This window comes from Bubalus kerabau, chromosome 3 (assembly GCF_029407905.1).
Source record: "Bubalus kerabau isolate K-KA32 ecotype Philippines breed swamp buffalo chromosome 3, PCC_UOA_SB_1v2, whole genome shotgun sequence".
NCBI classification, from domain to species: Eukaryota; Metazoa; Chordata; class Mammalia; order Artiodactyla; family Bovidae; genus Bubalus; species Bubalus kerabau.
This window is the reverse complement of record NC_073626.1, coordinates 158,016,722-158,028,954: the sequence shown is the minus strand read 5'-3', so window position 1 is coordinate 158,028,954 and position 12,233 is coordinate 158,016,722.

The following is a 12,233-nucleotide window of genomic DNA, read 5'->3' as shown; positions in this document are numbered from 1 at the left end:
ATTACATGTGAAATAAATACAAATACAATAAATACATTGTGTTTATTAAATGTGAACGTGAAAGTGCTAGTCACTCAGTCATGTCTGACTCTTTTCGACCCCGTGGACTGACTGTAGCCCATCAGGCTCCTCTGTCCATTGGGTTCTTCAGACAAGAATACTGAAGTTGGTTGCCATTCCCTTTTCCAGGGGATTTTCTTGACCCAGGGATGGAGCCTGGGTCTCCAGTGTTGCAGGCAAATTCTTTACCATCTGGGCCAAAGTGATCCATATATATACATATCTGGGAAAAAATTCCAGAAAGTTGCCAAAAGCAAAACTTGAATTTGCTGTGTACTTGCAACTGTTTACATAGCATTTACATTGTATTTACCAGAACTATTTAAATAACATTTATATTGTGTTAGGTATTATAAGTAATCTAGAGCTGATTTAAAGTAGAGTGGAGATTATATGCGAATTCTATGTCATTTTATATAAGAAACTTGAGCATCCATGGATTTTGGTACGTGCCCGGGGGTCCAGAAACCAATCCCCTGTGGATACTGAAAGAGATCTGTGTGAAGAAAATGTGTGGCACTTATGAAGCACCAGTGTCTACCAGGAAGGACAGTGTGACAATGAAGAAGTCTGAGCCCAATAGGTGGGCTGCACAGGTGGGCTGCCTCTGGTTGACTTTCTGAAGGGAAAGGTGGTGATGGAGACTCAGCCTGTATTAAAACACATGCTAGTTTTCTACATCGTTTTGTCCTCTCACCTTTTCTAAATAGGTCGTCAGGCAATGTTCCTTAGACTCAGAGAGCAGGCATGAAAACTTGCTTTAATAAGAAATACCCTTCTGTCACCCAACCTGACAGGAGAGGAAAGCTGCAGTGGTTTCTCGCCCTGTTTGTTTGAGTCTGAGGGGCAGAGGCAGGAAGATGGAAGCCAGACCTGACGCCGGGTGTCAGGTAAGGGACATGGGGATGCTGGGGCCAGGGGAGGAATTATCAGTTCCAAACCCAGACACCATGACTGTGAAAAGGAGACAGAGGAGAAATGCTTTCAAGTGAGTCATGCTGCTTCGGTTACTTCATTGAAATGGAGGGGTCACAGGTCTGTTGATTCGTTCATTCCTGTCCTCTGAGTGGCAGGAGAAAGAAATGGACCTGGCCTGTGTGTTGTGTCTCCTCTAGGGACAGGTTTACTGTAACGGACCTCTCCCTGGACTGCGGTTTTTGCTCTGCCTAAAGGACACCAGGGGGAGCATCTTGGGCTCCTTTGCCTGAGTTTTCACTTTCTGCTCCTTAGTGAGCTGCTCCAACAACTCACCCACCCAGAGTGACTCTCTCCTGAGACTTGTGCTCTCTGATAACATCCTGCCTCCAAGTCACTAAGAAACACAATGGCCTGAAACCTCAGAGGGAGGGAAGCCCAGTAAGGCGCTTCTACCTTTCTCATCCTCGATGACAAAGGCGCCTTATGCTCTGGTTCTGTCTCTTTGGACCAGCACGACATTGGATGTTTCAGGCTCTCATGCGGTGTTTTTTATTTTTTCAAACTGCATGTATATATACATACATATACACACACACACGCACACACACGGCTGCACCGGCTCTTGGTTGTGACATGCAGGATCTTCGATCTTTGTTGTCACATGCAGGATCTTTAGCTGCGCCGTGTAAACTCTTAGTTGCAGGATGTGGGATCTACTTCCCTGATCAGAAATAGAAACTGGGCCCCCTGCATTGGGAGCGTGGAGTCGTAGCCACGGGATGACCAGGGAAGTCCCTCATGAGGTCATTTTAGAAATCTGGCACTTAGGAGAGGGCCTGAGAGTCAGGTCACACTAGACCACCTGGTTCAGACAGGCTCATTTTTGTCTGGTTCCTCTGGGGTAACCAGAGTTGATTACAGTAGAAAGTTATGCTGATCAACTGAGGCAAAATGTTAGCTTACTGGAAGGATTACTGCTGTCTAAAAGAACAAAAAAATGGAATAATCATGTTTTGGAAAAGAGAGAAACTCAAGCAGATACCCAAATCTACAGTAATAGAAGCTTTTTTTGTTTGTTTTGAGAGCTTATTATGTTCCAGCCCTTATTAAGCCCCAGGCATGTACTAATTCATCTGACCCTCCCTACAATGCTGTAAGGTGGGTACTGTTATTATTGTTTGGGTGAAAGTTTTCAGAAAACCAAATTCCCACACAATGTGACAATCTGACCTTTGCTTAACTGCCACTCTGAAGACCAGATACAATGATTTGTGTCAAGCCTAATGCCAGGCAGCATCACTTCAGGTAAAAATGACCCCTGATTGGTAAATGGCCCCCAGACTGGGAGAACTGTGTGTACCTGTTAGGAAGCTCTCGTTTTGGGTTTCTCTGAATTCTCACAACTGGCATGTCTCTCTGTGGAGACTTGTAAGCTATGCCTAAGGAATTGTTACAGAAACTACTAGCTTCCAAAGGGGAGGTCATGATATTTTCAAGCCAGAGAAATTCCTGCCTGGAGTAGTTGTTGGCTCCTTGTATTTGAAACTCTCTGTGTGGATTATTGTCGGGCTTCTGGGCTGAAGAAAAACATCTGATATGGTTCTGAGTAAACCGATGCAAACTATAGAGCCTATGGCTGTCTTGTGAGTTTGAATCTATATTTTCACTATGGGCATTGCATATTGCTTTTATACAGAAGAGGAAACTGAGGCAGTGAGGAGTTAAGTAACTCTAAACCAAAGACACATGGATAATAAGTGGTAGATCCTTGTTTGATCCAGGGCACGTGATGCCACCTGGTCTCTTAAACAACTGGCCAGTCTCTACAGGGTACAGACTTCTGGAGGAATTTGCTCCAATTATTTCCAGTCTTGGGTCAGTGCAAGTGGGGAGAACCTGGACAGCCAAACTGGACCATCAGCTCATCTCTTGGTCATGGTGCCACAGAGAAGCCCTTGCCTTGATTGCCCATCCCTGAGGAAAATCAGAAGAAAGAGAATGGATGCCAACTGGACAAAAATAATGAATGTCCATAGTTCTTGAGTCAGATAGGGCTCCAAGGATGGCTACATAATAGGCATTAACCTCATTAGATATTTTCTGTTGTTGTTGTTGCTACTGTTGAACACTTGTGTCACTCAAGGGAACCTCTATTTGGTAGTTTTTACAACATCCCCTGCCCGATTTTGTAAAGCATTCAATGATTCATTCATTTATTCATGCACTCATTTATTCTCATATTTTTTCTCATTTATTCATAATTCATTTACTCACTCACTCAGTGAACACATTTAGAGAACCCTGGGGATGAAAGGATGCAGCAATGGGGTTTGGTGATGTTCGGCAGAGAAGGTATCCCTGGGCAAACTACTCAGTAGCTAAAGTTCGTCGGAGGCTGAGGACAAGAGGTCTAGTGATGAGGGACAATTAGAGACCGGTGGGAGAGGATGAAGGCTGGTCGAGGGGAAAGTCTCAGGAGAGCCAGAGTACTGGGCATGGATGTAGTCTGCCTGGGTCAGGACAAGGCCCTGAAGCCCACCAGGGGGTGCAGCAGGTGGGAGCGGGAGACAGACCAGGGATAACAGGGTGGGGCGGTGTTTGGAAGCAGGTGAGGAGGGGGCAGGCGGGGTTGTTAGAGGAGAAGAGAGAAGAGTTGGTGTGTTCGCTGAAGCATTTGCTGAGGACATGCCCACAGGAAGTTCTTCACTCTAAAGTATACCTGGTGCAGCCATTGTGGAGACCATGATGGAGGTTTCTCAAAAAAGTAAAGCTAAAACTACCATGCGTGTATGTGTGTACTAAGTCGCTTCAGTCATGTCTGACTCTTCGTGACCCCATGCACTGTAGCCCGCCAGGCTCCTCTGTCCACGGGATTATCCAGGTTAGTATACTGGAGAGGATTGCCACGCCCTCCTCCAGGGGACCTTCCTGACCCAGGGATCGAACCTGCATCTCTTACATCTCCTGCATTAGCAAGTGTGTTCTTTACCACTAGTGCCCCCTGGGAAGTCCAGAGCGACCATATGACCCAGTAATTCCACTCCTGGGTATATACCCTCCGCCAAAAAAAAAATCCAAAACATTAATTCCTAAAGATCTACACACCCCAGTGTTCATAGCAGTATGATTTACAATTACCAAGATATGGGAGCATCCTAAGTATCAGTCAACAGATAAATTAATAAGGAAGATGTGGTACATTATTACACAATGTAATACTCAGTCCAAGAGAGGAATGAAACATTCCCTCTTGCAGCAAAATGGAGGGTATTAACCTTAGTGAAATAAGTCAGACAGAGAAAGGCAAATATGATATGATACCATTTACATATGGAGTCTAAGAAAATACAACAAACTAGTGAATATAACAGAAATGAAGTAGACTCAGATATGGAGAACCAACTGGTAGTTACCAGTGGTGGGGGCGGGCAATAAAGGGTTGGGGGAGGTAAAAACTATTGCATGTAAAATAGGCTCAAAGATATGTTGTACAACATGAGGAATATACCCAATATAATAGCTATAGCTAGAAAATAACCTCTCAAAATTGTATAAAAAATTAAAGAAAAAAAAGCACACCTGGATCTGTAGTGTCGCCTAATAATGAGAGCTCAAGGCTTCTCGGGTGGTCGTGTCTGGTGGGTCAGGCCTTTGCTCTGGGGGCTGGGGCTCAGGCTGGGGTCTCTCACGTGGCCCATCTCTGGATCACTCCTTTCCCACTGCTCCAGGCCCTCCACTTTGCTGTGCGTTCTCTCTGGGCTTTGCCTCCTGGTCACCTCACACTTTGGAATCTTTGCCTTCTTCACGCTTCACATAATGCCTCGGGGCATGGCTGCTTGCCTGGTTAGCTAAATTAAGAACTGAGTTCAGAGAATGAGGTTGGTGTCAGCGACTGAAGGTTTTACCTGTTTTAGGGAATATATTTATATTTACCCAGTCTTTGGGAAGTCAGTGCGGGAACATTAGACTGGTGACATTTCTGCTGGTTGATGGGGAGAAATATTTTGAAGCAGAAAGAGCTTTGGCCAGACCTCAAACCCTGCCAAAAATCTGGCTAAGGAAAGCCTTCCATAAATAAAAACTGGCCCCAAATTATGCATATTGCTTTGTGAAGTAATAAACTCCTTGTCACTGAATGTATAGAGGGGAGTGCTTACCTGTTAGAGTTTTGTCCCAGAGGCTCCATTTAGAATGGACAAGATCAGTGGCATCCTTTTAAAAATGAATTTTTCTGTGGGGCCTTGAAACAAAAAAGAAAACAAAAACAAAAAAACACACTGTATTGTAATTCGTAGTCTGTGTCCATTTCCCCTGCCTTTTAAGGAAGAAGGATTCATACTTATTGCACTAGTGTCTGGGCTTTCCTGTATAGTGCAAGGGGAAAAACCCCAAGTGCCAGCCAGTGGAGCTGGAGACTAAGCTGAGATGCGGAGTGGTGAACTGAGCTGCAAGAGCGAGGGGAGAGGGGGGTGAACCATGCAGGCTGCGTGTCGTGGAAAGTTTTTGGCCTGGCTTTAGGACTAGGAAGGACAGTAAGATTTCAGAAAGCAGCTGCTATCTGTGTTGAGGATGTTGAGGATATTGAACATGGCAGAGATAAGGAATAATGGATTTTAAAGGCATCCTGGTGTTCGTTGGAGAAGGAAATGGCAACCCACTCCAGCACTCTTGCCTGGAAAATCCCATGGACGGAGAAGCCTGATAGGCTACAGTCCTTGGGGTCGCAAAGAGTCGGACACGACTGAGCGACTTCACTTGGTGTTTGTTAAGAATGCACTTTGCCCCTTTGGCTTTTTCTTTAGAGGCTGAGTAGAGATTTTGGATTGCTTTGGATTATATGTATTTTTTTGATGGACAGTTGTTTCTTTGAACACGACTCCATGTGAGGCTGGACTGCAAGGCAGGCTGGCATTTACAGGGGAGAAGTCAGATAGAAAACAGGTAAAATAGTGATCGGCCTTCGATGAAGCCAAAACAGGCAGCCCAGAGCACCCCTTGGCTTCACCCTTGTCCCCTGAGATACCTGCTCTGACCCCTGGGCCTCTGTGGAGCCCAGTTTGAAATCCCCCTTTGACTCCACCTCATAGTCGCCTCCAGTTCTGGAAGTCATTGTGCAATGCCAGTCTTGCCTCCTTCTCAGTCACAGACACTGACCACAGGGAAATGCAGACTCCTTCTGGTTACATGTCTGAGTTGCCACACTTTGGAAAAGGTGCCCTCAGCACGGAGGCTTTGGGCCGTGGGGTGTGGCTTTGTGAATGGGGCCCGCTGTGGTTCTGTGGAGCCCAGGTAGCCCAGCCCCGTCCCCCGCCTGGCCCCGGGGCAGACGTCTAGTTCCACGCCACAGCCAGCCCCTGGAGGAGGCTGCTTCTATGACCCACATTTTCCTGTTGCCTCCAGACACGACTTCTCATAAATTGCTTTGCTATATCCCATTGGAATGAGACTTGAGGGCTTAAACCAGTTTGTTCAGCAGATCTGGGTGTCCTGCAAACAAGGGATCATTTGAGATAGACTGGGAGTAGCCCCGCTCCTGGGCAGGCCGACTGGCAGAGGACACAGTAGGCTGCCTTCTGGGGTAGAATTGTTTGAGGAGTGGATAGGGAAAGGGTTCGTTGAGGCTTAAGACACACAGAAGAATCCCAGGTGTGCAGCTCCATCTGAGAGGTGAGACACTGGTTCCTGGGATGATGTGGCTCCGGGGTCCCCCAGTGGATGAGATTTGTATTTTCCATGCTACCCACCGGAGCAGGCTGGAGCCGCCTCTCACTGAGAATTTCCATACGGTCATGGCACTTCTGTCTACTTTTATCCTCCCATATAGAACCCCTAAAAAAAGAGACTTGTGATGGATTTTTTTAAATTACAGAAGTAATACAGACTTGCTCCATTAATCCTCATACTCACTACCTCCACCCTAATATTTACTTATTTTGACACCTTTGTAAAATTCAGAAATGCATGAGTTTAAAAGCAGTCCTTCTGTGGAATATTATATGACATCCCTTATATGTGGAACCTAAAAAGAAATGATACAAATGAACTTAAAAAACAGAAATAGACTCACAGACTTGAGAACAAGCTTATGGTTGGGTGAGGGGGGAGGGATAGTTAGGGGGTTTGGGATGGACAGGTACACACTGCTGTATTTAAAATGGATAACCCATATGGACCTACTCTACAGCACAGGGAACTCTGTTTAGTGTTATGTGGCAGCCTGGATGGGAACGGGTTTTGGGGGAGAATGGATCCATGTGTATGTATGGCTGAGTCTCTTAGCTGTTCACTGGAAACTGTGACAACATTGTTTGTTAATCAGCTATGAAAAGAAAGTGAAAGGGAAAGTTGCTCAGCCGTGTCCAACTCTTTGCGTCCCCATGGATTATACAGTTCATGGAATTCTCCAGGTCAGAATGCTGGAGTGGGTAGCCTTTCCCTTCCCCAGTACAAAATAAAAAGTTAAAAATAAAAAAGTCAGCCCCTAAGCTTCTCCTGGGAGCTCTTGTCTCAGGGGCAACTGTTGTTAATGATTGAGTGTATGCTCTTCCAGAGTTTTTTCCAGGAGAGGCTGCCTTCTATCTCAGAAGAAGGGAGGATCCTAAGTGCTGAGGCTACCATTTTAGATTTTAGGAGACAAGTAGGATTTGAATGATTGGGGCTGACGAAGGCCTGGTAAGATGCACCGGCCAAACCCAGTCCCTTGTTCTGAGTCAATGACTTTTCCAGCAACCCTGCTCTTGTCTCATGGGCTCCATTTGCCCATATATATTGTTTTTAATGCAGTTTTAACTGTCCAGACCACAGTGGATTTATTTACTTTATGGCAGGTGGTGATGGACTTGTTAGTGGCGTCCAGGACTGCTGCAGGGCCCTCGGTGAGGAGACAGCAGCTCCCCAAGGCTTCCCGACCAAGAGCTGCTTGAGTTTCTGAACACCTTGAAGGTTTTCTTAGTGAACGGAGTGCAGTGGTGGAGGAGAGCCTATGGGGTGTAAGTCCACTGGAGAAGTATGTCTTTATTCCTGTAGAGATTTCCAGGGGTCTTAGGGAGGAGGTGTGTTAGTTTGCTACCACTCAGACCAAACTTTAAGACTAACTGTTAGGTTATGTCTTGTCAGTTAAAGGTCTTTGTTCTAGAAGTTCTGTGGGGATGGGGAGCTCTGTATTAGTAAACATGGGTATCCATGCAGTCCTAAAAGAAATCAACCCTCAATATTTATTGAAAACACTGATGCTGAAGCTAAAGCTCCAATACTTTGGCCACCTGATGCAAGAACCAACTCACTGGAAAAGACCCTGATGCTGGGAAAGACTGATGGCAGAAGGTGAGAGGGGTGACTAAGGATGAGATGCTTGGATGGCATCACTGACTGAATGGACATGAGTTTGAGCGAACCCCGGAAGATAGTGAAAGACAAGGAAGCCACAAAGAGTCAGACACAATATAGTGACTGAGCAGTAACAAGAAAATTTGTGCAGTGCCCAGCACAGGGTGGTCGTCCCTGCCCCTTCGGCTCTCCAGTTTACACCTGTGCTTTTAAGATTACTTATTATCCATTGGGACCCCATGGACTGTGCTAGGCTTCTCTCTCCATGGAATTCTCCAGGAAAGAATAGTCTAGTGGGGAGCCAATCCATTCTTCAGAGGATCTTCCCAACTCAAGGATCAAACCCAGGACTCCTGCATTGCAGGCAGATTCTTTACAATCTGAGCCACCGGGGAAGCCCCATCAATAACATACAACCATTATTATTATTAGCAACCTAAATTATATCATTACAGTTGACACTTAAACAACACCAAGTTTGGGTCACCAACACTACACATAGTCAAAGATCCATGTATAACTTGTAGTCACCCCTTCATGTCCTAGGTTCCATATCTATAGATTCATCCAACCATAGATGGTGTTCAGTTCAATTCAGTCGCTCAGTCGTGTCTGACTCTTTGCGACCCCATGAACTGCAGCATGCCAGGCCTCCCTGGGCATCACCGACTCCCAAAGTCTACCCAAACCCATGTCCATTGATTCGGTGATACCATCCAGCCATCTCATCCTCTGTCACCCCCCTCTCCTCTTGCCCTCAATCTTTCCCAGCATCAGGGTCTTTTCAAATGACTCAGCTCTTCGTATCAGATGGCCAAAGTATTGGAGTTTCAGCTTCAGCATAAGTCCTTCCAAAGAACACCCAGGGCTGATCTCCTTCAGAATGGACTGGTTGGATCTCCTTGCAGTCCAAGGGACTCTTAAGAGCCTTCTCCAACACCACAGTTCAAAAGCATCAACTCTTCGGCACTCAGCCTTCTTCACAGTCCAACTCTCACATCCATACACCACAGATGGTGTGGTACTATAGTATTTACTATTAAGTAAAATCTGTGTATATGTAAACCCACACATTTCAAACCTGTGCTTTTCATGGGTCAACTGTAATTCAGTGATAAAGAATCGTCCTGACGATGCAAGAGATGCAGGAGATAGGGGTTTGATCCCTGAGTTTGGAAGATTCCCTGGAAGAGGAAATGGCAACCCGCTCCAGCATTCTTGCCTGAAAAACCCTATCAGCAGACAGCCTGGTTGGCTATAGTCTGTGGAGCTGCAAAGAGTTGGACACAATTGAGCACACATGCATATTATTAGATTATTAGTATTAACTGCAAGCATACCTCCTGTGTGTTAGGCACACTTGGCATACACTGATGGACAAAAGAAATATTCCTGCCTTCATAAAGCTTATGGGCTTCCCTGGTGGCTCAGTCAGTAAAGAGTCCAGCTGAAAATACAGGAGACTGACTGCAATGTAGGAGACCTGGGTTCGATCCCTTGGTTGGGAAGATTTCCTGCAGAAGGAAATGGCAACCCACCCCAATATTCTTTCCCAGGAAATCCCATGGGCCTGGTAGGCTACTTTCCATTGGGTCTACAAGAATTGAACACAACTTAGTGACTAAACCACATAAAGCTTACAACCGTTGGGAAAAGAAAGATGTGAACAATATACAGAATGTGCAAGTAGATTTTGCTGTGTTTTGAATACTGGTAAATGTTATGGCAGAAAGGAAAGAGAAATTGGGAGTGTGGGCAAGGGGTGAAAAACAGGTGTGGTTTTCATTAAGATTGCTCTGGGTAGACCCCATGAGAAGATAAGATTTGAGTCAAGATAAGATTTGAGTCAGTCTTAAAAAAGATATGGGAATTAGAGAAATTCTTCAGTTCAGTTCAGTTGCTCAGTCATGTCCAACTCTTTATGACCCCATGAACCACAGCAAGCCAGGCCTCCCTGTCCATCACCAACTCCCGGAGTTCACTCAAACTCATGTCCATCGAGTTGGTGATGCCATCCAGCCACCTCATCCTCTGTCGTCCCCTTCTCCTCCTGCCCCCAATCCCTCCCAGCATCAGAGTCTTTTCCAATGAGTCAACTCTTCGCATGAGGTGGCCAAAGTACAGGAGCTTCAGCTTTAGCATCATTCCTTCTTAGGGAGTAAGAAAATTTGGCCATAGTCCCTGAATAAGGACTTACGTTCTCAGTGCTTCCCTTCCCTGCACCAAGCCAAATATATTTATGTCACTCTTAATAATTTTAGGAAGCCAAAAGTGAATTCTTCAACAGGAAACAGTTGAGGGGCGGGGCAGAGATGGGAAGGCTCCAGAGTAGATGGTGAGAGTGGGCTCTTTCTGAAAGAAGAAATGACCAGAGGTCAACAATGACAGAGCCCTGCCTGGCTGGATAGAATGGTGGGGATGCTGAGTGCCATGCACGGCCATGGAGTGAGACTGGAACAGCATGGTTCTGAGTTCTGGGGTCTGAGAATACTAACTCACTGATGTGATTGGGGACCATCTCTCCCCTTCCCCCATCCCTGGACATTCCCTCCTTAAATCCCATTATGGGGAATACAGATGGTCCTCGACTTATGATAGTTTGACGTTTTCTATTTTACAGTGGTGTAAAAGCACTTCTCATTCTGTAAAGACCAGACTTCAAATTTTGAGTTTTGACATTTTCCAGGGTTAGCCACCTTGGCTATGTGGTACCACCTTGTGATGCTGAGCAGGGCTGCTGCAGCTACCAGTCAGCTCCCAATCAGCCCTGTGATCATCAGGGTAAACAACCAATACACTTACAACCATCCTGCATCTGCTCAGGCATTCTGGTTTTCACTTTAAGTACAGTATTCAATAAATTACAAGAGATATTCAGCACTTTATTATAAAGTTGGCTTTTTGTTCAATGATCCTGTCCAACTGTAGGCAAGTGTAATTGTTCTGAGCATGTTTAAGCTAGGCTAGGCTAAGCTCGGAGAAGGCAATGGCACCCCACTCCAGTACTCTTGCCTGGAAAATCCCACGGATGGAGGAGCCTGGTGGGCTACAGTCCATGGGGTCGCACAGAGTCGGACACGACTGAGTGACTTCACTTTCACTTTTCACTTTCATGCACTGGAGAAGGAAATGGCAACCCACTCCAGTGTTCTTGCCTGGAGAATCCCAGGGACGGCGGAGCCTGGTGGGCTGCCGTCTATGAGGTCGCACAGAGTCAGACATGACTGAAGCGACTTAGCAGCAGCAGCAGGCTAAACTAGGAGGTTTGGTAGGTTAGGTGTATTGAAGGTGTTTTCAACTTATAATCTTTTCCATTTATGAAGGGTTTATCTCACACGAACCCATTGTAAGTCAAAGAAGATCTGTACATTATTTTGGTTTCCTCTTTTAAATCATACACAGAGCCAAGAGGAGTAACACACTAAACTAAATCAACATCATATTAGCGATTTATCAGTTTTTGCTCTCTGCACAAAGAAACTAGGAATATAGGACTTTGAGAAAAGGGAGAAGGAGAGGTGGGAAAGGATTTGGGGAAAGGGGAGGTCCAGGCACTGCAGCGAACCAAGCAGACCTGTCTGAGTCTACCCTGCTCAGTTATATCCACTTCCCAATGGAGGGAAGTCGCTTCACCGACACAGATGGGTCCCTGATTGAAATAGAGTTGACATTTGAAGAACAAGGGTTTGGATTGCTTGGTCCACTTATACATGGATTTTTTCCCACAAATATGTACCACAGTATGGACAATTCTCAGGTTGTTTGAAGCCACTGATGCAGACAGGGGATATAGAGGAAGCAAGTGTAGAGATGACCGTAAGTTCAGACTTTTGACTTTGCGAAGGAGCAGCACACCAACTCCTGCACTGTTTAAGGGTCAACTGTATAAGGCAGTTTTTGAAAAGTCAAGAAAAGCCTGCTGATTGAGA